This window comes from Manis pentadactyla, chromosome X (genome assembly GCF_030020395.1).
Source record: "Manis pentadactyla isolate mManPen7 chromosome X, mManPen7.hap1, whole genome shotgun sequence".
NCBI lineage: Eukaryota > Metazoa > Chordata > Mammalia > Pholidota > Manidae > Manis > Manis pentadactyla.
In genome coordinates this window covers 47,026,104-47,053,849 of record NC_080038.1, presented here as the reverse complement: position 1 = coordinate 47,053,849, position 27,746 = coordinate 47,026,104, and the positions used below count along the sequence as shown (strand labels likewise).

The window sequence follows — 27,746 nt, the reverse complement described above, 5'->3', positions numbered from 1 at the left end:
TCCTTGTCTTTTGAATGTTGGCCATGAGGATCTAATGTGTAACATGGTGACTGCAGCTAATAATACTTCATTGTATAATAGAAATTTACTAAAAGTTTATGAGTTAAATGTTCTCACAAAAATTACAATTTCATTTGTCAATTACATCCTCATAAAGCTCACAAAAAATTCCTATTCCCCTTTTTGACTTCTTCTTTGACACAATGTTTAGAAGTGTTATTTTGTTTAAAAATATTTTCATATTTTCCAAATACCCTTTTAAAAATGTATTTCTAATGTAATTCCATTGTATTGAGACAAAATATTTTGTATCGTTTGAATCTTTTAAGTTTATGGAGATTTGTTTTATAGTCCAGACTATGGTTGCACTAGTTTCCTAAGGCTGCTGTAACAAATTACCACAAACATGATGGCTTAAAACAACAGAAATTTATTCTCTCACATTCTGGAGGGCAGAAGTTTGAAATCAAAGTGTAGGCAGGGCTGGCTGCTTTTGGAGACTCTGAGGGAGAATTTGTTCCTTGTTTCTCACCAGCTTCTCTGGTGGCTACCAGCAATCCTTGGCATTCTTTGGCTTGTAAATGTATCACTCCAATCTCTGCCTCAGTCTTCACATTGCCTTCCTCTCTGCGTCTCAAACCTCCCTCTGTCTTTCTTTTATAAGGACGCCTGTCATTGGATTTAGGGCCGACCCTAACTTCAAGATGATCTCATCTCAGGATCTTTACCTTAATTACATCTTCAAAAATCATCTTTTCAAATAAGGTCACATTCACAGGTTCCAGAGGTTAGGACTTGGACATGTCTTCTTGGTGGACACTATTAAACACAGTACAATTGTCTATTTAGATAAGTTTCTGTGTGCACTTGAAAAGAATGTCTATTTTGCTGTTGTTGGATGGTGTGCTCTATAAATACTAGGTAAAGTTGGTTTACAGTATTGCTCAAATCTTCTATATACTAACTGAATTTTTGTCAACAGTTCTACAGATTACTGAGAGATGTGTTGATTCTTCAACTATAATTATACTTTTTCTATTTCTCTTTTCAGTTCTATCAGTCTTTGCTTCATGTATATTGTAGCTCAGTTATTAGGTGCATAAATGTTCACAACTGTTATATCCTCCTGATGAATTGACTCCTTTATTATTATGAGATGGCCCTTTTTATTCCTAGTAACATCTTTTACTCTGAAATCTACTTTTCTACTTTTCCTGATATTAATATAGCCACCTCAGCTTTTTTTATGTTAGTATTTGCATGGCATATCTCTTCCCATCTTTTTACCTTTTTTCTTTGAAAAAGCCAACTTTACTGAGGTACAATTTACACTACATAATATGTGCTCATTTATGTGTACATTCCAATGAGTTTTGACCAACATACACATTCATGTAGCAACCACTAAGGACATAAAACATTTCTATCATCCTAAAAAGTTCTATCATGCTCTTTCTTAAAAAAACAGCTTTATTGAGATTTCATTTATTCTTTTAAAGATACAATTAAAATTTTTTAGTTTATTCAAGGAATGCACAATAATCACTATAATTTTTTAACATTTCCATTCCCCCTCAAAAAAAAAAAGATCCCATACACATTAGCACACACTCCCCTTCCCCCTTTATCCCATCCCTAAACAACCACTAATATACTTTTCATCACTATAAACTTGCCTATTATGGGCACTTCATATAAATGGAATCATACAGTATGTTATCTTTTGGACTGGCTTCTTTCACTTAGCATACTGTTTTCAGATTCATCCATACAGTAGCATGTATCAGTACTCCACTTCCTTTTATTGCTGAATGATATTCCATTGTATGGATATACAGTATTTTACCTATCCATTCATGAGTTGATAGACATTAGAGTTCTTTCCAGTGTTTGGATTATTATAAATAATGCTGTTTTGAAGATTTGTGTACAAGGTTTTGTGTGGACATATGTTTTCTTTGCTCTTGGGTATGTACTTAGGAGTGGAATTGCTGGATCGTATGGTAATGCTATATATAAAATATTTCAGTAATTGTCAGGTTGTTTTCCAGAGTCCAAATCAGCTGCGTCATTTTGCATTCTCAGCAGTGTATGACGGTTCCAGTTCCAATTTCTCCACATCCTCACCAACACTTGTTGCTATCTGTCTTTTGGATTATAGCCGTTCTAGTAGGTGTGAAATGGTAATTCATGTGGTTGAGTTGTAAAAGTTCTTTCTACCATCTAGATATCAGGTATATTATTTACAAAAAGTGTCTCCCATTCTGTGGGTTGATTTTCTGCTTTCTTAATGGTGTCCATTGCAGCATAAAAGCTTTTTGTTTTAATGAAGTCAAATTTGTCTATTTTTTCTTTTGTTACTTGTGCTTTTGTTGTCATATCTAAGGAACCTATTCCATGGTCATAACGTTTTATGCTTAATGTTTTCTTCTAAGAGCTTAATATTTTTAGATTTTAATTTACATCTTTGGTACATTTTGTATACAGTATGAGATAGGTATACAAGTTCATTGTTTTGAATGCAGATATCCAGATATTTCAGCACCATTTGTTGAAAAGAGTTTTCTTTGTCATTGGATTCTCTTGCCACTCTTGTTAAAAATCAACTGACCATGAAGGGGGGAGCCTAGTAGACATAATGTTCTTCATGTAATTGTAGATTAATGATACCAAAAAAAACCTTCCTTTCCTGTAATATGTTAGAACATCTCTCTACTTGCTAGCAGGGATACTGCCTGACTCATGAATCATTTAATAAAGCCAATTAGATGGTTATCTTAAAAAAAAAATCAACTGACCATAATTGTGAGTGTTTATTTCTGGACTTTTAATTCTTTTTAGTTGATTTATAAGCCTGTCCTTATGCCAGTATCACACTGTCTTGATTCTGCAGCCTTGCATTAAGTTTTGATGTCAAAAATGTGAATCCTTTGATTTTGTTCTTTTCCAAGATTGTTTTGGCTATTCTTGGTCCCTTGCAACTTCATATGAATTTTAGAATCAGTTTGCCAATTTCTGCAAAAAATGCAGTTAGAATTTTGAAAGAGATTATTGAAAAATATCAATTTGGGGAGTATTGCCTTCTTACAAGCATTAAGTCTTCTGATCCATGAATATGGGATGTCTTTCTATTTATTCAGGTCTTTAACATTCTTAGTGCTATTTGTATTTTTCAGTGTACAGTCTTACACTTCATTTGTTAAATTTATTCATTTTATCATTTTTGATGCTATTGTAAATTAAATGATTCTTTAATATCATTTTGGGTTGTCTTTGCTAGTGTATAGAAACACAATTCATTTTTGTGTGTTGATCTTTTATCTTGCCAACTTTCTAAAGTCATTTCTAAGCTTGAATAGCTTTTGTTGGCTTCCTTAGGACTTTCTTTACACTAGATAGTGTCATCTACAAATTGAGGTAGTTTTACTTTTTATTTTCTAACCTGAATGGCTGTTATTTCTTTTTCTTGCCTGATTGTCATGGCTAGAGCCTCCAGTCAGTTCAGCCTGCTGCTTTCATAGAGCTACCAGCCTCTTCTTGATTGCTTACCAGCAAACCTCCATTGTTTTTGACAGTGTCCTTTAGTTTGAACTTCTCCACATTCTGTTTCAAATAAAATCAGTTCCTTTGACGATAACTTTGGAGCTCTCTCTCCTTATGAACTGTCTCTCTCCCCAAGCAAAATCGCTGAGGCATTGCTTTTGGGAAAAACTTCTGCTTTCTCAACTGGAAGCTCTTCTTATAAACAAGCTGAGGTAAGGGCTATATAGATGCCCAAGTATTTTTGGCTTGCTGTGCCTAAGGTAAGGTTTCCATCCATGATTGGAGGATGGGTGGAGGAAGCAAGCCCCTGACCTCTCAGACATGCTCACTAGGAATTTAGCTTCAACAACTTGGAGTGGGAAGGGATGAGAAATGCTGGTGTCCTGCCCCTTCCAGTGAGATACTGTATCACTTGATTGAGAGCTGAATGGAGAAAGGGCACCATCTTTTTTTTTTTTGAGAGGGCATCTCTCATATTTATTGATCAAATGGTTGTTAACAACAATAAAATTCTGTATAGGGGACTCAATGCACAATCATTAATCAACCCCAAGCCTAATTCTCAACAGTCTCCAATCTTCTGAGGCATAACGAACAAGTTCTTACATGGTGAACAAGTTCTTACATAGTGAAGAAGTTCTTACATGGTGAACAGTGCAAGGGCAGTCATATCACAGAAACTTTCGGTTTTGATCACGCATCATGAACTATAAACAATCAAGTCAGATATGATTATTCATTTGATTTTTATACTTGATTTATATGTAGATCCCACATTTCTCCCTTATTTTTTAAAAATAAAATGCTGAAGTGGCAGGTAGATGCAAGATAAAGGTAGAAAACATAATTTAGAGGGCACCATCTTATTTGTCCACATCCTCCAAGAGTGAATCTCCCATCTAGCTGACATGGGGGTTGGGGGATGGAGTGCGTCATTGCCCAAGTGCCACAGACTCTTACTGTTCTGAGATTTAATAGATTTTCTTGAATAAATGTTTCTTTAATTGTTTTATACCTTTAGGACTATTTCTGGAGACTTTGAATGTCTTGGTTTTTAAAAAATCATTTTCACTAGTTGTTGCCATTCTGGAAATGGAATCCTCTGAGTGGCCTATTCTTTAACTTTTGACCTGTTTGTGTCTTTACATTCAAATTGGGATTTTGGGGGGCAGCATATTATTGAGCCTTGGTCTTTTATCCAATCCTACCATTGTCTTTAATGGGGCTTTTAGACTCTTTATATTTAATGTGATTGTTGTTGTGTTTGGATTTACATATCCCATTTTGTTATTTCTCTTTATTTGTCCCATCTGTTCTTTGTTCCCAGTGTCCTATTTTTATGCCTCATTTTGGAATAATGTAGTATTTTTATGATTCCATTTTATCTTTTTTGTTGATTTATTGTACCTTTACTTTTCAGTTGATTAAGGGTTTATAGTATGTAACTACAACGTATCATAATATATTCATAAGTAATATTATACCACTTTGAGTAGAGTATAAGAATTTTACAACTGTATAATTCCATTTCATTTCGTCCAGCCTTTTTGCCTTTGTTGGCATACACTTTACTTCCACTTGTTATAAACATCACACTATATTGTTATTGTTGCCCTAAACTCTTCATTTATAAAGTTATTTTTAAAATAAGAAAATGGGTGGTTTATATTTATACACATATGTATCATTTCTGGCACTTTTTCTTTCTTTGTGCAACTCCCAGTTTCCATCTTGGTATCATTTTTATTCTATGTGAAGAACTTTTAAATATTCTTATACCATGCAGGTCTGGTGATGAATTCTCTGAGTTTTGCATGTCTAAAAAAGTCATTATTTTGTCTTCATTTTTTCAAATATATTTTTTATTGAAGTATAGCTGATATACAATATGATATTGGCTTCAAATATACAACATTGTGATTCAACAGTTATATAGATTATTAAATGCTCGCCCCAAATAGTGTAGTTACTACCTGTATTTTTTCTGTCAATCACTATATCAATGATGTTGTGTTGCTGTTTTCTGTTGGTTTTGAAGAGAAATGTGCTGTTCAGGGATGGAAGTATAGTATAGGGAATGTAGCTCATAACATCGTAATATATTTGTATGGTGACAGATGGTAACTACACTAATGGTGAGCCTTTAGTTATGCACATAACTGATGAATCACTAAGTTGTTCATCGGAAACCAACATAGTATTGTATATAAACTATATTTCAATAACAAAAAATGATTATAATAAATAACAGTAAGAGTTCAGAGATTTCTTTAAAGTCATTTAAAAGGAACCGTTTTCTCAAAGTCTTAAAGTGTATAACTATTTTCCAGCCTCCATTCTAAAATCTTTCCTGAGAGTGATGTTTCAAAAAGAAAAAAAGTGAAATGTGCTATTGTAGTCTACCTTTCTTCCACTTATATAATGAGTGCTTTTTCCTCTGCCTTTAAGATTTTCTCTTTTCTATAGCTTTTTAACATTTTGATTATAATGTGCTTTGGTGTGTTTTTTTCTTTATATTTCTTTTGCTTGGGATTCACTGAGCTTCTTGGATGTGGATTTATGATTTGCATTAAATTTGGAAAATCTTCAGCTATTATTTCTGTAAATAATGTTTTGTCTGCCTCCCACCAGCTACTCCAATAATGCATATCAGGCTACTTGAAGTTGTCCAGCTGCTTAATATTGCTCTGTTCATTTTTAACAAGCTTTCTTTTCTTTTCTTTGCGTGCTCCATTTTGGATTTTGAAAAAAAATCTCATCATGTCTTCAAGTTGACTATTCTTTTCTTATAAAGTGTCTTATCCATTATTAATCTCATCCAGTGTATTTTTCTCTCGAACCATGTATTTTTCACCTCTGTTGATTTGCTCTCTACTGAGTTTATTTTTCAGACTCAGTTTAGGTCTTTTAAAAATAGCTTCATATTTCCTAACATGCTCACTCTTTCCACTCTTGCTTTAATGTCCTTGTCTGTTAACTTCACCACCAGTGTTAATTCTGGGTCTGTTACTATTGTTGATTTTTCTCATTATTCGATGCATTTTCTGCTTCTGTGCAAGACTAATATTTTTTTCTTGGGTGCCAGACATCTTGAATTTTAAATTGTTGCATACTGGATTTTATAATAATAGTGGTAATAATTCCTCTAAGTGACTTTGAGATTCATCCTAGGATGCAGTTGAGTTGCTTGGAAACAATTTTATCTTTATGAGACTTGATTTCAAGCATTATTGGATGAGACCAGAACAGTGTTCTAGTCTAGAGCAAATTTTTCTGACTAGTGAGGTAATAACTAGCTGAGAACTCTACCCAATACCCTGCATATTTTGAGGTTTTATCACCCCTGGCAGGTGAGAAGTTGGAATATTTCCATCCCTGTGTGAGCCTTAGGGTTGTTTCATGCATTCCTTTTTGGTGGCTCTTTTCCTGGCCTTGGGTAGTTTCCTCACACATGTACACTGACAAGAATTCAGCTGAAGACTCCAGGGACACTTTCTGCAATTTCCAGAGCACTTTCCCCCTCTTTCTCTTTCCAGTTCTCCCTGTCCATAGAGCTCTCCTTTCTTTGGTCCTCTGCTCTAGGAAACCCAGCTGACTTGGCCTCCCTGTTTCCTCAACTCTGACAGACCACTGGCCTCTGTTGGGGCTCTCTCTCCTTGAGCTGATGCCCACAAACCCTCTCCAGGCAGTAAGCTGGGGAAATTGTAGCGCTTACCTCATTTTTCCCCTTTGCTCAGGTATCTATGTCCCACCCTGCTTTTATTACCATGACTAAAAATGGTCTCTTACACTTTTTTAGTTTTATGAAGTTGGAGGGTAGACCCCTGCACCAGACCTTGTCACTCTGTCATGGCCCAAACCAATTTCTATTCGGTCTTGAATTAGGCCTTGAATGCCATGTTAAGAGGATGTGCTATCTTTCTCATATGACGTGTGTGTGTGTCTGTGTGTCTGTGTGTGTGCGTGTGTGGTGTGATGAAGAGGTTGAGGGAAACTCCCGAGGCCCTGTCAGTATAAAGATGTAACAGCTGTTGCTATCCTGACTATTACCACCATTTATGATGAGGAGGATGTTAGAATCGTGGCTACAGCATGTGCCACGTGGGTACCATTTAAAGAGCATCTGCCACTAGAGGCAGAGAGCATGTTTTACGTCAGTACGCAAAGTCAGAAAGTGCAGTGTATGAATCCAGGTGTGCCATGGACTAGCGGGGGGGACCCTGGGCAAGTTGTCTAACCCCTTGGTACCTCAGTCTCCTCGTCCACTAGTCTCTTAACAGAATCAGGAGTGAATGTGGGCTGTTGCAGCCACTCAAAGGGGAGAGTGCCAGGAAGGATGTGAAGGGTCAGCTGGGTCTGGCGGCAGACAGTCCCTAGAATATATATAGGACCTCAGCATGCCCTGCCCAGCAGTGCAAGGAGAGGTGGGTGTTGCTCAGGTCAGCCTTGGCCATGATCCTACCAGCAGCTAAGAGGTCCCTGGAGGACAAGAACCATGGGGCGGATTCTCCAGCCCGCAGGACGTGCACGGGGAGGAGTGGCTCACTGAGACTGAGAGTACTGTGAATATCTAGTCTTTCCACTTGGTGTTGTGGATACCACATTTCTCTCAGGGACTGTGCAAATAGGATCTTTATTTGGCTTTGGCTACCTTTGTGACATCAGTGGCTACCACTGTCACTGAGGCTGCTGGGGGTGGGGCACAGCAGGGAGCTATGGGCAGGAGCTCTGGGAGCAGACAGGCCTGGGCATGAGTACTGGTGTTTCTCCTCTGGCTCTGCTGAGCTTGAATAAGGCAGTTAGCTGACACACAGGACATCAGTTTGCTCATCTGTAAAATGGCAGTTAGCCCTAATAACCGCCCCTCAGGGATGTTAGGACTATTAAAGGAGTTACCGAATGGTTAGACAGAGGCTCTCTGCAAGCAATGACAATGACAAAGCAACAGCAACACTGGCCAGTGTGTCTCTGATGTTTATTATGTGTCCAGCCCGGTGAAAAATCTTGCTGGGATCATCTCATTTACTCTTCACAGCAGCCTGGGAGGATTGATGCCCTTCCCACGGTGGAGCAGACTGAGGCACAGAGAGCAAGGGATTGATCCCCAGTAGTCACACAGCTGATAGGAAGACAGCAAGCTGAGATCGGCACTCAGGGAAACTCCAGAACCCGAGCTCCTGACCACTGCCAGGGATGGGGTTAGGGTGTAGAGGGGTCCACTGCAGACGGGGTCTTTCCTGGGGCTGAAAACTGGAGGAAGGAGTCAGAGTGGACTGCTGAGGGAAGTGAGTACAGGGAAGACACACCAAGTGAACAAATGGGTCAGAGGGCAAGGGATGATGCCTACCACATGGTGGGGATTGGAGTGTCGATCCGGGACCCTAAGAATGGATGAGACAGTGGCCCAGGATGAGGGTCACAGGGGCCATCACTGGCTGAGAACAGGGAGCCTTCTGTAGGTCTGGATAATAACTCCTGAATTAATTCGCTCATTCAGTCACTCACTCATTCTTTCATTCATTCATTATTTCAAAAGGCATTTCCTGAGCTCCTGCTCTATTCTGAAAGGGGTGCAGAAGGGTATCACAAAGATCTGCCTCATAAAGCAGCCCTCAGACCCAATCCCACTCCTACTCTCTCTATATGGCTTATAGAGAGGTAGACTGAACCACAATTTTGTCAATCTAATTCGTTTCCACCATTAAAAGAAAAAAAGCAGATGACAAGAACTCAGACTTTCAGCTTCTCTGGGACAATCACAACCTCTGGCTACTCAGGAATCTTATTCCTGCACAAGGAGAGTAGATGGTGGCTGTGCTGTGGATGTCCCCTCAGCTAGGGGCATACAAGTACCCACTCCAGAGGCTGATAGGCAGGAACAGTTATCATACCCATCATGCTGCCCTTCCTCACCTAGATGACCTGGTTCTCTTATGTACACTAACTGCCAGGCCCTGGGTCATGTATGTTTGAGAACTCTGGTCCTAGACACCCTCCAGATGCCCTCACACACCACTGCTCTGGGGGTACAGATACTGTTTTCATGACATGACTTTGCTTTATAAAGAGTTACTCAAATAATGCATAAAGATTGGCCGGCAGCAAAAGATTCCGTAAGTACCTCACTACACAGACTACACAGGAATGTGCCCTTCCTCCACATTCTCTCCCCCCTGGACCTGCCACCGGGGTTAGTTCTCGGTGCTTCCTTGTTTCAAACATATTTTTCTGTGTTTAAACAACGCACATCCAAACAAACACACACACGCACACACACACACACACACACACACACACACACACACACACACACACACACACACACACACCATAAGCATCTCTTATTTGCTTCCCTTCCCCACCCCGCATAAATAGCACATCCTGAGGAAGATCTCTCTGCTCAGCACAGCCTGGTCCCTTCATTCTATCTCATTGCCTGTGGGTGCACCATGGTATGACCTGAACCCCTCATTGTTCACTCACCATCCAGCAATCATTGACTGTTAATTGACATTCAGAGGTTTTCTTCTGATTGCTTGCTCCTACCTTCCTTGTACACACAACTCTGTTCATGAGTGTGTTTACTATGCATTCTTGTAAGTGAAATTGCTGGGTCAGATTTCAGTCATTCACTAATCATGCAGTGACTGCCTACTATGTGCTGGACACTGAGGAGACAGGATACAGGACAGACAAATGTCCCTGCGCTCAGAAACCCAGCTTTGCAGGGATTTCTCCCCTCAATAGATGCTGCCACGATGCTGTCCATCAGTGGCACAGGAGAAGAAAAGCTTATTCACTGGCATCCTCCCACCATTCTTTGGGGCAGCTCTGCTGCAGAGGACTGGATGCTTACACCTTTGCTGCCTTCAAGGTCTCCAGGATCTGGTGCAGAGATTGATCATCTGGGTGCACTGGGGGTCAGGGAGGGCGGGAGAGACTGGGAAGGGCCTTTTCACTAGTTCTGGGTGGTGGAGGGATATGGGAATCAGAGTCCACCTAGTTGTGTGGGAGAGAGGCTGACCATAGTTAGAAATGCAAATTCTTGGGCTCCACCCCGTCACAGAATCAGAAATCCGGGTGGGGTTGGTGGGAGGCGTCAGCAATGTGTTTAAACAGGCCCACCAGGTGATTCTGATTCGCTAAAGTTCCACGTTAGCATTGGAATCCCCAGAATAATTCATGAGATATAAGGATGAAACAGCCCCTCTGGGGTATCCGCTCCTGCGGTGCATGGGGGATGAGGTTTGAGGATGTAACTGTCGAGGCCAGAAGGTACCAGTTGTGGGTGCAGAGATGGAGCAAACCACTGCGGGAGGTGCTACAGGGCGGGGGCCGGGGGTGGTCAATACAAATACTGTGTATGGAGGGACAAGAAAGTCCGCCCCACCCCAGGGCGATCAGGCCCAGCCTTTGACAGAGGTGGACACGCATTCTGGGACTGCCACGGTGTCCACGCCCACCTCCTCCACAGGTGCAGGACCCGGGAGCCCGCGGAGCCGCAGTGGGTTGGTTGTGGGACCAGGACAAGCAGGATCCAGGGCTGCCCTGGGCGGTCCACCCGAGGCCGACGGCTCTGGCTGTTGCCCAGTACTGAAGGATGGATCCCCAACTCCCCTCCTGGCGCTGGCACAGGCAGGTGCTGCGGTGGATGGGCAGGAGTTGGTGGTGCTGGGCTGGGGCCTGAGCGCTGGAGGGCTAGGGGAATCAGGCCCCAGGGGCGGTCGTCTGTCCAGTCAGCAGGTTGAAGACGCTTTCCCAGTCAGTGGCTGGGGTTAGTGGGATCACTCCCCACGTCAGCTGGTGCTCGAGTTTTAGGGAATCATTGATCTGATTTGCAGTGTCCTAAGCACTTAGGTGCCATCTCATGTAAGCCTCTCTAGGCCCCTTGGAGGAAAACCCTGTCACCCACCCATGGGGACACTCCTGCCCAGAGAAGGCAGGTTACGTGACTTGGGTCGTCCAGCTCTGTGGGGTGGGGGTGGGGGAAGGACAGAACCCGTCCAGATGCCAGAGCCCAGGACGGCAGCTGGGGCACTCCTCAACTTCAGGCTGCCCCAGTTGACCCCTCCCAAGGTCCCTTCCCTGTGCTCACAGACCTAGCTCTGCACCGTGGCATCCCACCTCCTGAGGGGACACCCACTGGTGCTCCTCCTGACAGAAACCCTTCTCCTTCCCCCAGCCCTCAGGAGTTGCCCTGGACTCCCAGACCTGAGCAGCAGGTTCCTCTGGATTCTTGAGAGATTTTCAGTTCTGCCCTAACGGGGACTTCATGACTGACCCCTGTGAGTGGGCAGGAGGGACATCTGTCCTGCCCAATGTTCTGCACTTGCAGGGAACAGTGGGGTCCAGAGGAGATCCTCTGTGGCAGGGCTGGGTGCTGAGTGAGGGAGAGAGGGTATGACTGAGGGTGGTGCATAGAGGTGGGGCAGGGGTTAAGGAGGCCCCAAGAGTTGAAGGAGAGGCCTGGTGCTGTGAGGGCAGGGGGGATTGGGAGAGAGAGAGGAGGTACGGCAGCTGCCACCAGGAGAGGGAGGTAGGGGAAAGGCTAGGGATGCTCAGAGGGATTTAAGGGGGGGGTTTTCCACGGGCAGTGTGAGGGGAAGACCTCTCCTCTCTCGAGGATCTAGTACTCCACAGTGGATGCCGAGAGATGGCAGAGATGATAGGGTCCACAGGTCTCCTCCTGACGATCTGGGATTCACTCTAAATCCCCCAAGGGGCAGGTTGCTGAAGTTGCCATGACCACAGGGGACCAGGGTTGGTCAGATGATGGTCATTCCCAGGACCCAGACACGACAGATCACTCTCAGAACCCCTTTGTCCCAGAGGCCCTCCCCATCCCTGGAGAGAGCTGCCTTCCTCAGGACTGTTAGGAAGGAAAAGACTCGGCTTGGTGTCGCAGGGAAGTCAGATATAGTGAGATGAGAGATCAAAGTCAGGAAAGCAAAATAAGTTTTAATACCCTCTGCAGAGAGTAACAGAGCAGGCCTGCCTAAGATAAGACAGGCAGGCCCGGATGCTCATTCTGAGGCTTCTTTTATGTGGTTTTGGCAGGGCAGAGAGGTCCTTGATTGACAGCGGTCAGCTCTCTAGGCTTGTTCTGATTGGTGAAACGGGGACAGGGGCTGTGCTGTGCCTGTGCCTCTCATGTTTCTTATCTGGGGGGACCCTGGACATTTCCCGAGTCACTCTTGGACCCTGTGGCTTCATCTGAGTAACCATTTGAGTAATCTCTGGCTTTCTGGCTCTATTTCATCAACTTCCCGAGTCATCTTTGGGGGGCCCTTTCTCCTTTCCATCCCGCTCATTTCTGTCTTTCTGCCTAACAGGACCACACGGTGGAGACTCCAGACAGTGGGGACTGCAAGGTCTGAGGCCTCCCCCTCACAGATGGACGGAACAGACACTCACAGCACACACAGCAGCCCTGAGCTGAAGATTTGGGGCTCTGTGACCCAGAGTGCAGCCTGCAGGCTCCCTGGGGAGGTGGGTAAAGCCTGGAGCTGAAGAGCAGCTGTTCCCTAGAGCAGGAATTCTCAGAGCTGGTTGGGTTCCATGTCCTCAGGTGAGACATGTTTGAACTGTGTGTGGTTGGTGGCTAGGATGAGGGGTCTCTGAACTGTTTGTAGGTGTCTCTGTCCCAGGGCTTGAGGTCTCTGAACTATTTGGGGGACATCTTTGTCCAGAGGGTTGGATCTGAGCTGTCCATGTATCTTCATCCGAGAAGACTTTTGAGAGAAAGGTGGGATGGCCCTTACTTTCACAGGGCTTAGCACTAGACCTGTGATTTCAGGTTTGCCATGATCTCTCCCATGCCTGCCCTGTACTGCAGAGATGAACGGTTAGGACCGTCACCCTCAGGGAAGGCAAATCATCAGTCATGAGCAGCTGGTGGGAACCTGTGATAATAATACTGGTAAGAACAATAACTGCTGACATCACCCCCACCCTTGCTCCAGACCAGCCCCTGTGACAAAGCTATGTACACATATTAACTCAGCTAATCAGCTCAACCCCTGAGGAGAAGATCACCATTTGCGGATGAGGAGCCTGAGGCCTAGTGCAGATGGGAGATCTCAGCTGGCAAGGAAGGCAGGAACAGGATGTAAACCTGGGCTCCTGGAGGAGGGAGGGGAACGCTCAGCACAGCCAAGGCCGGGTGGGAGTTGACCGGGAAGGGGGGAGGGCGAGGGCGAGGTTTGCCCAAAGCCATGAGGACCCTGTAACTGATCACTGTCAGGATGTGTGTGTAGCTGATGCTTTCACACCCTGCTTGATATTTGATGTGTGGCATGCAAACCTCACATTACCTGTGCAGCTGCCAGTGGGAAGGTAGAGAGGTGAGTCTCCGCGCAGGTGGGGACATGCCTCAGATTAACCGATTTGCACAAGGCCCCACGGCAAATCGGCAAATCTACACATCCCCGATTCCCCTTGCCCCTTTTGGCACTGAGATCGGCAGGAGGGTAGACGAGGGCTTGAGGGGTGTGGGATCCTGTATGCAGCCTGAGACTCCCCATATCTGGAACGTGTCCTTGTCCTGATGCGCGGAGAGTCCTCATGTATGTCAAGGCAGTGTGAGGGGAAGATTGGGAGAGAGAGAGGAGTGACACACACTTAGTCCCAGGCCCGAGGCAGCTGAGTCTTTGCCTAGAGACAGTCCCATGGGAAAGGGCGGGGCATCCTTTCCCATGGAGAGACAGGCTCGTCATCCAGTAGCAGGGCTGGGGCCCATAGGCAGGTGTGAATTCAGTGGGGACAGTGTGCTGCCAGAAATAGTCTCTGTCCCTGCCTTTCTAATGCTCTTTCTTTCTGTCTTCTGTGCCCGTTGGTTTGTCCCACTCACACACTGGCCTGGTGTACCTCACTCATGCCCTGAGGGCCCTTGATGGCCTCTCCTGCAGGTATCATCCTTTGACATGGATCTTTGTGGGGAGCCCTTGGTGGGTTTCCCCTAAGACTATGGGATTGTCCAGGAAAGGCATGTTCGGCTGCAGAGGGGTGGGGAAGGGGTTCTTCCTTGGGGCAACCAGGAGCTCCTCCCCATACATTGGGTGACCCGGGCCTCCGGCCTCCGAAAGGGGCATGGGGCTTCTCTGTTAAAAACCCTCCCGTGGCTCACTCAGGGTAAGTCGAAGTCCCCACTGTGGTCTAAAAGGCCCTACGTGGTCTGGCCCCCATTACCTCTCTCTCCTCATCTCCTGCCTCTCCCTCTTGATGGTGCTGTGCCAGCCACACCAGCCTCCTCACTGTTCTTCATACACGCTGGCCTGAGTGCCACCCCCTCACTTCTCCACTGGCTTTACCTTTCTCTCTGATGCTTTTCTGCCAGATATTCATCTCAAGGCATCCTCAATGTCACAATTTTAGGAAGACCTTCCTTGACCACTCTTCCTAGAAACGCACCCCCCCCCCACTTCACCTTCTGATTTAATTTTAATCTCAGGAATTACCAACACCTGACAAATTACTTACATTTTTTTTTTTAGCTGCATGATCCCAATAGAATGTAAGCTCTGTGAGGGCAGGGATTTTTTGTCACCTCCCACAGGGCTGTATTCCTAATAGTATTCCTAATAGTGCCTGACATATAATTTGGGAAGAAGGAATGAATGAAGGAGAGAATGGATGAATAAACGAAGAGTCGTGGAGAGAGGTACAGCTAGATAGGCTGAGGGTTCCCGCTAGGGAACATGGTCACAGGTGAAAGGACAGTGACAAAGCCCCATGGTCTTTATCTCACCACCTCTGTGTCCTTGGGGCCCCTGGGAGACGGCCCCTTCCCTAACAGAACAGAAGGGCCTGCTGTCCCCATCACCCATTACTGACAGTCAAGGACAGAGGCCCGCTCCACACCAGACCTCTGACGCCAGTCGGGAGCTCTATCCCTCCTGCCCCTTGGGGGACTGTGGCTGGGTTCCCCGACTGCTGTGCAATTACCAAAGGAGGCACAAGCCAGCACAGTGCCCGACACATGGGAAATGACGCTCCCTGTTATAAAGGTGGCCACTGCGGGAGGTAAACTTCACCTCAGGAAGACTTTCTCCCGAGTCCAAGACTACACTGACTTTGCCCTCCCACCCTTTGAGGACCAGCCTGGAATGGTCCATGAGCATCCGCATCGACCAGCTGTTCCCCATCCTCACCACCAAGGCGCGCGCGAGACGGAACACTTCAGTCCTGGAACATACCCCTGAGGAGCACGGAGGAAGCACCGCCCACTCCGGGAGATACCACTGGGGAGGAGGCGACCGTTTTTGGAATAATCCGTTGTGAGTGTGACAACACCGAGGGTCGGTTGACACCGCGTGGGGCAGCAACCACGTTTCCCAGCGGAGGCACTAATGCTCTGGCCGGGACCTTCTCCATTCCCACCACTCCATTCTCTCGGCTCATTTCAGCCCGTGTGGACACCTGGTCCGAGGCTGCACCCTTCATTTTTCACTTCTCTAACGCCACCCCTTCTTTCCTACATGGTCACGTCCAGCTGGGAACTGCAACCGGGCCAGAGATCGGCTTCCGGATGTAGGAGGCGGGATCAGAGGCCATACCGAGCGGTGACTGGTAATGGCGAGGTTGCCGATGAGCCTTTCCGGGGCTCCGAGTGACTCCGGATGGACGTCCTCCCTTAGTCCCGCCCTCCTTCTTCGCTTACCCGGTTCCTTCGGCCGGCTGGCTGGGGACCGGCGCGACGAAGTCGGAGCAGGAACTCAGGGTGAGGGGGGTGGGGTGCGCTTGTGGCTTTTCAGAGCGTAGAGTTTTTCTCCGAGGTGGACTGCTCACCAAGTGACTGGCCCGAAGGGGCTGAGGCCGCTGCCCCGGAGAGTGGCGAGGTTCGGCGCATTGGCTGGTCGGTAACCCGAGCCCGACGCTGGATGCCCGGAGTGACAGTGCAGTCCGCACGTGAGCTCTGCAGTCTTCTTTAGCCCTAACTCAGTCACAGGCCCAGGCAGCCGTGTTGGGCAGCGCACTGTGAGTCCTACAAGTGCAGTTGATACCGGGGTTTTGTTCACGAAGCCGAAGAATGAGCTTCACGAACACCCAAGGTAGGAGAGCAAAGTACAGGCTTTTATTTAGAAATAAAGTGAGAGAATAGAGCTCCTAGCTCACGCCAGGAGGGGACAAGAGAGCCCCTAGTGGTGCGTTGTCTAGGGGGTTTAAAGACAGTTGAGGATTTTTCGAGAACATGAAAAAAACTTAGGGGTGTGGACCTGCAGCACCTGCCCTGTCCTCAAGGTGGGCTGGGTCAAAGTCTGATTGTTAGGGCTGACAGCGGTGTCACGGGTTATGCTGTTACCCTTGCAGAACACTCAAACATTCCAGGCCAACTTGCTTCTGGCCTTTTGACCTTTAGCTGATCTCACTGAAGATGTCTATATTCTTAGGTATCTTTCCCGAGAGAATTAGTGTGACTTTGACTTTGCATAATGCTTAACAGAGTTTCAATGGGGACTTCTTTGCCATTGTTACATTGCTCTGACTGTAAATATTCCGCCCTGCTTTTCCCGGAGGCCCTCACCCTTCTCTGACTACACCCCTGGTCCCTGTCTCCATTCCCCCCTCTACAGATGGAGACCCTAGCTGCTGCTAGGGAAAGGGGGCGACGACCGCTCTGGCTGCTTCATGTTGAGAAGGGGCACATAAAGGGTGCAGTTAGGTCTCCATCAGTGGTCAGTTGAGAGGGCCTCGGAAGATGGGCGCTTCTATTCCAGGTTGCATTTCTATTACTATTTGCAGTTTTGTGGCTTCTAGGCAAGATAGAACAAATTGTGTTATTAGGTTAAGTAGCAATATCTGGAGTTGGATTTTCCATTCTGGAGGGACATACTTGAGATTAAGAATGCATGGTTGAATATGAGAACTAGAAATAGTAAAACTTTAATTGAAATGATAGGAGAAAACTAAAACACCTGGAAAATCATAGCCAGATATTTTGAAGAAGCTAGAATTCTGGATCTAGTTTATGTCCCAATGACTATGACTAATATTAGGATTTAGTATGGATAAGGCTGCTTTATTGAAACAATACTTTTCTCTAAAATCACCCTCATTTTTATTAGAAGTAACCAGGTTAAGAAAATAATTAACACTTGGCTTTATTATTTGCATAAGTGCAGCAAGAAGAGCAATTGATTACATAGGCTCTTTTCAATGTGCTTTGTTGGAACTTTTTGTAAGGAATTTCAGATTGAACTTTTAAAGGCCTCTTGAGGCCAGAAAGGCCAGCCAGACTTGCCATCAGGTTTTGCCTGCAGTACCTGTAGATTTGGGTGAATTCTTCTCTTCTCAAAGTCGAAGACATCCTGAGGTTCCTGCACTTACCAGGAAGTGGCCTTCCTTACTCACCTGGTAAGGCTGCTGGGAACCCTATAAGCAAGGTACCAGGCCAGTTCTTCCAAGGGGCTTTGTTGGCTTTGTAAAGTCAGCCTTGGTTCCTTAAAGCTGTTCATATCTGAGCTTTATGCACGTGTCTCTCAGGTATGACATTCCAGTCAAAGCCTTGGTAGTATAACCTGTGTTCTTAATTGGTCCTCTTACAAAGAAAGCAGGTTCTTATTGAACTTATGCAAATAAACATACTGCCATGAACTATAAAAATAGTCACTGAAAGTTTTTAAATTCTGGAGAGATCAGGTAGAGAGAAAGATAAGTTTCAATTCTGCTTATAAAGATTAGTCATTTAATAAACTGTTGTCAGCTTAAGAGAAAAAGCTTAAAACACTTTATCAGCAACATTTGAAACAAAAAGCCACAAAGTCATCTTCCTTAGTTTACTTAATCTTATGCAACCAATACCTGTTCTGCTGAAATCTAGTTCTTTACTAGTTTAGGAGTAATAAAACAGTGATTATAAATGATGAAAGACTTACAAATGACAATGGTTAAAGATCTGATGAGAGCTTACTGTAAGACAGTTGACATAAGGAAATTCAGGTATTTCTGTAACACAAAACATGCAGTAACAAAGTTTAGCATCATTCCCTTTGACAGTGCTTTCCTGGTAATTAAGCAGGTAATTATATATCAGATAAATAAGCCAAATTAGCCAAATAACTTTTCCTCAATGAGAAAAAATTCTTCTGACATGTTCCAGGGGCCCTCTGGAAAATATCATTTAACTAGAGGTAAAAGCACCTTTTTGCATTTTTTTTTGTACCTGCTTAAATAGGATTATAGGTTGCCATGAAGCAATACTTATCCATTTAACCAGAATGACAACAAAGTACCTCAAAGGCAAATAAAGAAGGTTACACAGTTGTTAGCAAAGTTTAGCTTTTAGTCCTTTTAATATTAAGATCTCATTTTCTTAAATACTCCGACAACTCACTGAGACTTTAAGCATGAGAAACTGCTTTGATAAAACAGAGAACTCTGCAATCTTTCAATATTAAGAGCAGACTAACAGTTAAGAAAACTCTGTCTTTTTAACTGAAAACAAAATTCTAATTTTGCTGTGTACTTGATACCGAGACTCATTCGCTTTAATTTTATATAGCATGACCATATTAAATTCTCCCACAAACTTTCTACAACCTTCTTTTTACATTTAGAGTTCTCCCTCTAAAAAACAGCTGTACTTTAGAACAAAGTTACTTTCTTTTATCAAAACACACATTCTTTAGCATGCAGAAATGTTTTCCTTATTATTTTAAGTAGTTTTAATTAAAACTTAAAACCATTAGGTACCTTAATTTTTAGTGAACACTGAGAAGCAGGCTATTGTAAACTGTTACACTAGCATTCTTTAGATTGACAAATTTGTGAACATTTTTGTTTGAGAGGGCATCTGTCATATTTATTGATCAAATGGTTGTTAACAACAATAAAATTCTGTATAGGGGACTCAATGCACAATCATTAATCAACCCCAAGCCTAATGCTCAACAGTCTCCAATCTGCTGAAGCATAATGAACAAGTTCTTACATGGTGAACAAGTTCTTACATAGTGAAGAAGTTCTTACATGGTGAACAGTGCAAGGGCAGTCATATCACAGAAACTTTCGGTTTTGATCATGCATCATGAACTATAAACAGTCAAGTCAGATATGATTATTCGTTTGATTTTTATACATGCAAGATAAAGGTAGAAAACATAATGTAGTGCTGTAAGAGGGCAAATGTAGATGATCAGGTCTGTGCCTATAGACTAAGTATTAGTCCAAGCTAGACAAGGGCAACAAAACATCCATGGATGCAGAAGATGTCTCTCAAAACAGGGGGGGTGAGGTCCTAAGCCTCACCTCTGTTGATCCCCAACTTCTCACCTGATGGCCCCCCTGCGACTGTGCCTGTCTTAGGTTGTTCCTCCCTTGAGGAATCTTACCCGTCTCTGGCTAACCAGTCATCTTCCGGGGCCATACAGGGAAATGTAAAGTTGGTAAGTGAGAGAGAAGCAATATTCTTTGAAAAGGTTAGCTTTTTACTTTGCAGATTTATGCTCTGTGGCTTCTATGCCCAGCATTTGTCTTGAGGTATCTTAACCACTTGGAAGAATTATGATACTCGGTAATTTTCGATATGAGGCACAAATTCTACTAAAGGGTTGTAATAAATTTGTGAACATTTTATAATTTCTGTAACCATGAGCTTTACAGCACAATCTCTCACTAAGCACAAAGTATATCTTCTTAACTTAGCAAAACTTTAAGGTTTTAGGTTACCACAAAGATTCTCAGGCCGTAGGTAGGTATACACACTGTAACACACAATTATTAAGGTGTTCACTTGCCACACTTATTTAGTTCACTCATTCCTAACAACTATGCCAGATTACTTACAAAAACCTTTACTGAATATTTGACAAAGTCAAGCCTCTAAGCATTTTATTCTTGAAAGAGTTAGCAGATAACATCAACTTAAATGACTTTAGGTAAAACTTAGGCAGCTGATAACCATAAGGACATGTCCATTTCAGTTCAACTTAAATTAGCATTAATGCTTAATATTTTCTATTAGAATTTTCTGGAAATTTTAGAATGCCCAATTTTCACAAGCGCTTGTCTTTAAATCAATTTCATTAATACCATCCGGAGGTAGAAAAATCTTTCATTTACACACAAACATACAGATTGAGACATAATGACTACAGTTGGCAACACTTTTCATAAAAGAACATATACACAGACAGATAAACTGATACAGAGATTTGAGTTACTGATATCCAGTTGCCTTTCCTTTTAGCTTATTTGACTAAAAGTATCTCAGTTTTCAAGAATACACTCTACGGGCGAGCAGTTTAGTTTATATAACTGGGTTAAGGTTTAGATGGCCCCAGACTGACAGGGCTGATGAAGGCTCTGAACTGATAGGGACTGTGTGTCTCTGGTGGCTGGAAATGAAATGCAAGTACAATTCTAGCTCCAGTCATTTAAAGCCAGGCTGTATTGCAGAAGATAAATTTCTTCTGTTTCAGGGAGTCTAGTTTAAAAACCTCCCAATTTTTGAAGATAATGAACCCAATAAGTAGAATAGACTTCCACCAAAATAATATAGAAAACTAGTTCCATATTGTAGTAGTTCATGGGACTTTTGACTATTTTCCTTCCTTGCATTAAAACAAATTTAGCTGCATAACTTTATATTGTATACTTCTCTCAGGGGCCAAGCCTCTCCATTAGAGAGCTTGTATTGAGGCTAGGCTTGTGTACAGAAGACAAAGCACTTATTCAGGGTCTGGGGGTCAAATTTGCTCCCAGTTGTTTACAATGCAAGCTAGAGCTATATCTGGCTTTAAACTTGAAGAGGAAGCTCCCACCTGGAAGAGAGAAAGAAAGATGTGCGACAACTGCTCGGCCTTTCTCTGTGAGGGCGTCCCCTCGCCTTGGAGCCTGGGTGACAGTGGTCAATCACCTCCTCTGCCAGGCCTATTGGATTTAACCACTCCTTACCAGCGTGGCCTGTACCTTGCCTTGATTCCCCTCTTGCCTTCCCACTAAGCAAGAGTTGCTTCAGAGCCCTGGATCTAGTGGGAACCTCACCAGTATGCTCTTACTTTACGCCTTTGGGAGTCCTGAACCAAACCCTAGTTTCTCTGCACAGGCTTTAGCATAGTCCTCTCAGGCTGCGGATAAGGAAATGCCTAGCCCCAGGAAGACTGTCTCCAAGGAAGAGAGATCAATAGAATAGAGCCATGGCTAGAATTTAAACGGGGCCATTTACATGTACAATTATGGACGGGGGTGTCTGTACTCAAACACCAGTTTATGCCACTGCCTGAGATTTAGCCAGTCACCCACTATAACAAATCTGATCTGTGAAACAAGAGGTTGGGGGTCATCTGTGACTCTCCTATAGGCAGCAGCCTAGCCGGAGGTTCACTCAGCATCGTCGGATCAATCGGCTGGAGCCGAGATCCCAGGGCCACTGCCTACTAGTCCGGTCCGCCCTCGGAGTCCACAGATTAGCATAGGAAAGTAGGAAATTGGCTCAGCCACTCCCCGACATTCCCGTCCGTCCAGAGGGGGGGAATCAAGGAGCGGCAGACACCGGGAAACCTTTCACCCGAGACTTAAGACTGGTAGCCGACGCTACCAGTGGCTACCAGTCTTAAGTCATCTTTTAAGTGGCTAACAGGCGCCCAGACACATTTTTATGAGATAAAAAGTACAGCATTTAGTCAGGAATAAGAGCGAAGCATAGGTCTCCTACCTTGCGGTGGTGAGCATTGGGTTCCGTGAAATTGATGAAGTTAGGAGAGAGTTAGGGGCGCCCCCTGCCTCACTGAGGCCAGGGCGGCCTGAAAAAGCAGGCTGGGAGTCAGAGACAGAGAGACAGTCCTCACGGATACCCAGTAGGGTTGTCGGGGTCTGATTCCAGACACATGGACCTTTGAGAAGCCGCTGAAGTGTAGCCTCAGCCTAGACTCTCGCAGTTGCCGACAGCCTTCCTCAGTCCCTCGCATCTGAGGAGATGCCTCTGAAAGGGAATCCTGGCCTCCACTTAGCTGACATTCCCGGCTCGCAAGGGAGATGGGGGATCCACTGAGGGAGACGCAGGGGAACCTGTCGCTTGAGACTTTGAGATCGGCAGCCAGGCTAGTCCCATTTAAGTGGCTGACAAGCGACCGATTTTGTGTGCCATAGACAGCTTCCTTCTATAGGGACAGTGAGAGAAAAGGCAGGCTTGGATGCCGATACTCACCTCCGAAGTTATCCCCGGCCAAGCCCCTGAAGATGATGCCGGGGTTCTTGTTCACGAAGCCGAAGAATGAGCTTCACAAACACCCAAGGTAGGAGAGCAAGGTACAGGCTTTTATTTAGAAATAAAGTGAGAGAATAGAGCCCCTGGCTCATGCCAGGAGGGGACAAGAGAGCCCGTAGTGGTGCGTTGTCTACGGGGTTTTATAGGCAGTTGAGGATTTTTCGAGAACATGAAAAAAACTTAGGGGTGTGGACTTGCATCACCTGCCCTGTCCTCAAGGTGGGCTGGGTCAAAGTCTGATTGTTAGGGCTGACAGTGGAGTCATGGGTTATGCTGATACCCTTGCAGAACCCTCAAACATTCCAGGCCAAGTTGCTTCTGGCCTTTTGACCTTTAGCTGATCTCACTGAAGATGTCTATATTCTTAGGTGTCTTTCCGGAGAGAGTTAGTGTGACTTTGACTTTGCATAATGCTTAACAGTTTCACTGGGGACTTCTTTGCCCATTGTTACATTGCTCTGACTGTAAATATTCTGCTCTGCTTTTCCCGGAGGCCCTCACCCTTCTCTGACTACACCCACCGTCCCTGTCTCACAACCAGTTAACGACGTCCAGGGAGAGCCTTGGAGCGTGCTTGTGTCTCTGCCTAGGAAATAGTGTATCCGGCAGTTTGGGGATGCCTGTCGTTGGGTATGACATCACACACGCTGTTTGGGTACATTTCCTCTTTGGGGGATTGTGAGTGAATGGGGGTATTTTATCTGAGTGGATTTTGTACACCATGGTATACGTTCTCTTGGGCTTTGTGTGCCTATGTATCTAGGTGTGCATTTTCTGCGCTTTTAAGCTTTTGTGTGTCTCCCGGTGTGAGATCTCTGGGTAGGTGTCTGCACCCTAGGGGGTGAGGTCTGTGAGCTGTTCGTCATTCTGGGTCCCAAACTGATGTCTGTGAGTTGTGTGGTGGTTGTGGTGGTGGTGGTGGTGGTGGGGTTAATCGTCTGAAAGTGTGAAGTGTCTGAGCTGTTTGAGGGTTTGTGCCCAGGGTGTAGGTCCTCTGATTTGTCTGAAGACTTTATCTGAAGGTTATGTGATGCTTCTGAGTTATCTGAACTTTTGTCTTTCTGTTTGGGGGTTCTTTGTATTAAGTTAGGAGGTGACAGTGTGGTTTGGGAGTCTGTGACTCAAGGTCTGAGCTCTTTGTGCAGAGATTTCCAGAACCTGTTTTAGGTCGTGTGTTCAGTGATGTGTTCTAGGTGTCTCTGAGTATCTGGGCTCTTTGGGGTCTGTATCTCAGGAGTAAAACCTCTTCGCTTTTTGCTTGTGAGGTCTCTGTCCCAGAACCAAGGGCTATGGATCCTGGCAGATACGGTTCCAAAGCCTGGAACCCCATGTCCTGGTTGTGTGTCGTTGGGCAAGTCGCTTGTCTCCCGGAGCCTCAGTATGTATCATCGCTAATAAAATGGGGCCGGTGCCCACCTTTGTGGGTCCCTGTGCATCTTAGCACTGCGTGTAAAGGGCCTGGCTCCCAGCCAGTCTTCCACAAGAGTTATCTGAGCACCTGCTGTGCACCTGAGTGTTGTTCTTGGATACAGAACAGAGACTACAACAGAGAACAAACTGACAAAAGTCCCTGATCTCATAGAGTGGCCAGGAAATATGTAACCCTTCCGAGGGTGGCAAATGCTCCATGGAAAGATATGAAGGAGGATGTTATTATTTCATTCAGGGTGATCAGGGCAAGTCTTCCCGAGAAGGTGATGATTGAGCAGAGACCTGGAGGAAGTGCAGGAGCAACGGAGGGATTACCTGAGGGAAGAGCACTGCAGGCAGAAGGAAAAGCAAGCGCAACAGGGCTGAGGGAAAATCCACCTGGTGTGTTCCTGGATATCAGGGAGTCCTGTGAGGCCAGTAAAGCCCTCATCACCAGGCTTGGCACACAGCGCCCATTGAAAGGTGTCTGGTGTTGCTGTCTGTGTTTCTCCCACGGCCTGTGAGGGAGGTGGTGTCATGCCCATTTCACAGATAAAGGACCTGAGGCTGCAAGAAGCGGCCCGGGTCTGCTCTCCTGCTCACCCGTGAAATTGCTAAAAGAGGGGTGAAACCTTCTCCTCCATCATGAGAGACAGAGGGCTTGGGTGTCAGAGCTGCAGAAGTACACTGTCCACACTGAATGTCAGCCAGCCCGTCCGTGTAAGTTACAATAGGGGAGTCATGCCCCTCATAACATTTCCACTCTTGATGGAGGGCAGGACCTTAGGAATGAGAAAGAATAGGCAGAGCAGAGAGGCAGGAAGGGGAGGCTGGGGGATGGTGAGAAAAAAACACTCTGTCTTCATAATACTGCCTGGAGTTGGCCCAGTTCGCCTTAATTGACTGATGGTGTAAAGATGTATTCACCTTTCCCCCCTCCCGTCCTTCCTTTCCCTTCCCTTCTCTTTTATGCCCGAGCAGTTGGGTCCTGAGGCCTTTAGGTACAGCAGAGCAAGGCCAGCGTGTGTGTGTAGCAGCATCCCAGCCTGGGGAGTCAGAGCCCAGGCAGAGTGAGGAGAGCATCCACATGTAGGAACAGGCTGCAGTGGGTGACAGAGCTCAAGGTGGTAAGAAGGATGTCCTTGGGGGTTGGGAGGGGAGAGGGCTAAGTGGCTGGAGCCTGAGTTGGGTGTGGAAGTCCAAGGTTGAGGATGGTTCAACAGAGCATGTGAGGAGGGCCTCTGTGGGGAAGGGATGGCTTGTATACATTGGAATTCATCAACTCAGTAGATGTGTAAGGGTAATGGGAACCACATCTGTCACTTTTGGAAAGGAGCGTTTCAAATATGGAAAGGAAGAAAACTGGAACAAATTCTGAGCTGTTCTACTGGAATTGGAGGTCTCCATGTGATCTCACGGTTTGCAATATGTGTGTGTGCATATATGGATAGATTGATAGGTACAGAATCCAAAGTTTCTGAAAACAGTAATGTCCCAGTAGTAGTAAGTACACTTAGCCCCCAGATCTGAGCTTCTGAACACTATTCTCCACTCAATGATGGGTTCCCAGGCTGGCGGAGGGAAAGGATAAATGAACCTGGCTCAACTTGTCATTGTTAGTAGTAACAATGAGTTCAAGGAATGATGGGGGGGTGTCAAAAGGACGTACAAAATAGCTTAATGGGTCTCCCACTGGACATACTCGGGATGATTTTATTTTTCTAGCTTTATTGAGATATTATTGATATACAACCTAAGTAAGCTTAGGGTGTACAACATGATGATGATTCGATACACATACATATATTGTGAAATGATTACCACAATAAAGTTACCTAATGCTCTATCCCCCATGTGCTTACCATTTTTTTATTCTGTGGTGATAACATTTAAGATCCACCCTCTTAACACCTTCCAGTGTACAATACAGTATTGTTAATTATGCTCATCACTCTGTACATTGGATCCCCATAATGTATTCATGGTATAGCTGGAAGTTTGTGACCTTTGACCAGCATTTCCCCCAGCCTCTAGCAACCACCATTCTAATCTCGAATTTCTATGAGATTGGCTTTTTTAGTTGCCACATATGTGAGAACATACAGGATTTGTCTCTCTCTGACTTACTTTACGTAGCATGAAGCCTTCAGGGTCCGTCTGTGTAGTTGCAAAAGCAGGTTTTCTGTGTTCATGGCTGAATAATGTTCTGTTGTGTATGCATACCACATTTTCTTTATCCATTTATTCCTCCGTGACACCTTGGTGGTTTCCATATCTTGGCTGTAGCTGCATAGTAAATCTTAAAATTGGTGTTACTCTTCCAGTTTTGTTTTTGTTTTTCTTTTTCAAAATTCTTTGGTTATTCTAGTTTCTTTGCCTTTCCACATAAATTTTATAATCAGTTTGTGTCTATAAAACTGTCCTGCTGGGATTTTTCATTGGAGTTGTATTAAATCGATGGATGCATGTGGGGCCTATTGTCATCTTAATTATATTGAATTTATCAAACCATGAACACTGTATGTGTCTCCACTTATTTAAGTCTCTTTCTGTTTCCCTCCTCAGCCATTTTGTAGTTTTGAGCATACAGATCCTGTATATGTTTCACTAGGGTTTCGGGGGAAGCTGTTGTAAATGGCACGTGCAAATGTTTTTTGTTTTGCTTTGCTTTGTAATTGTTCATTGTGAGCATATAGAAATTTGCTTGATGTTCTGTGTTAAGCTTGTATCCTGCAATATTGCTGGATTCGTGTATTCGTTCTAGGAGTTTTTCAAAATGGATTTGGTGGGCTTTTCTATGAAGATAATCCTGTCATCTGAGAATCAGAAAAGTTTCATTTCCTCCTTCCCAATCTGTAAGCCATTTCTTTCTTTTTATTTCCTTACTGGAGTGGCTGGGACCTCCAGTACAATGTTGAACATCAGGGGTGAGAGGACATATCCTCCTGGCCTCGTCGCTGGTCTTAAGGAGAAAGCATTTAGTCTTTCTCCTTTAAGTGAGGATGGACGGTTTAGGTATTTTTGCAGATGGCCTTCATCAGGCTTGAGAAACCATTCGCCTGCTTCTGGTTTGCTCAAGGTTCTTATCATGAACGGCTTGGCTGTGGGGGAAAAGGATCCAAATGTTCCCCAAGGCGACCCTTGAGTCGGCCAAAAATGTTAAAAGTTTGACTTGCTCTCTCCTCCAAGTGGGAGGAAAAAACTGGGCTGGAGAAAGTTTAGCCGAACTACAGGCGGAGGAGAGGGGAAAGCGCTCCAGCCTTTTCTGCAGCTTGGCTGCTGTTACTACAGCACCTCCTGACATTGCAGCCAGCATCTCCCCTGGCCTCTGTGTGGTAACCTGGTAAGTGTCAGTTTACTGCTGGGGGTGTGGGTCAACTTCAGTGAGGGGTGGGAATTTTTTAAATGGCTTCGTACGTGGCATCCGAATGCATGAGAAAATTGATGTGAGGTGTTATTAGGCAGTGTGACCCTTCAGTGCAGGTGCCCCCAGCCACGAATCAGTCTTTTCCAGCCTACCTAGTGGTAAGCAAGAGAGACTGAAGGGGCAGGATGTAATGTAAACCCATTTAAAAAAATTTCTTAAAAT

General features: G+C 44.7%; 1 long non-coding RNA gene across 9 annotated transcripts in view; it reads left to right on the top strand.

The window, feature by feature from the left end:
* Positions 1 to 16,113: 16,113 nt before the first annotated feature.
* LOC118929161 (uncharacterized) overlaps positions 16,114 to 27,746 on the top strand; it is a 40,847-nt gene continuing 29,214 nt past the window's right edge. For all 9 annotated transcript variants that reach the window (XR_008995284.1, XR_008995283.1, XR_005031493.2 and 6 more), the window contains exons 1-2: positions 16,114 to 16,592; positions 22,630 to 22,775. This is a non-coding gene — a long non-coding RNA (uncharacterized LOC118929161). The remainder of the gene's footprint in view (positions 16,593 to 22,629; positions 22,776 to 27,746) is intronic.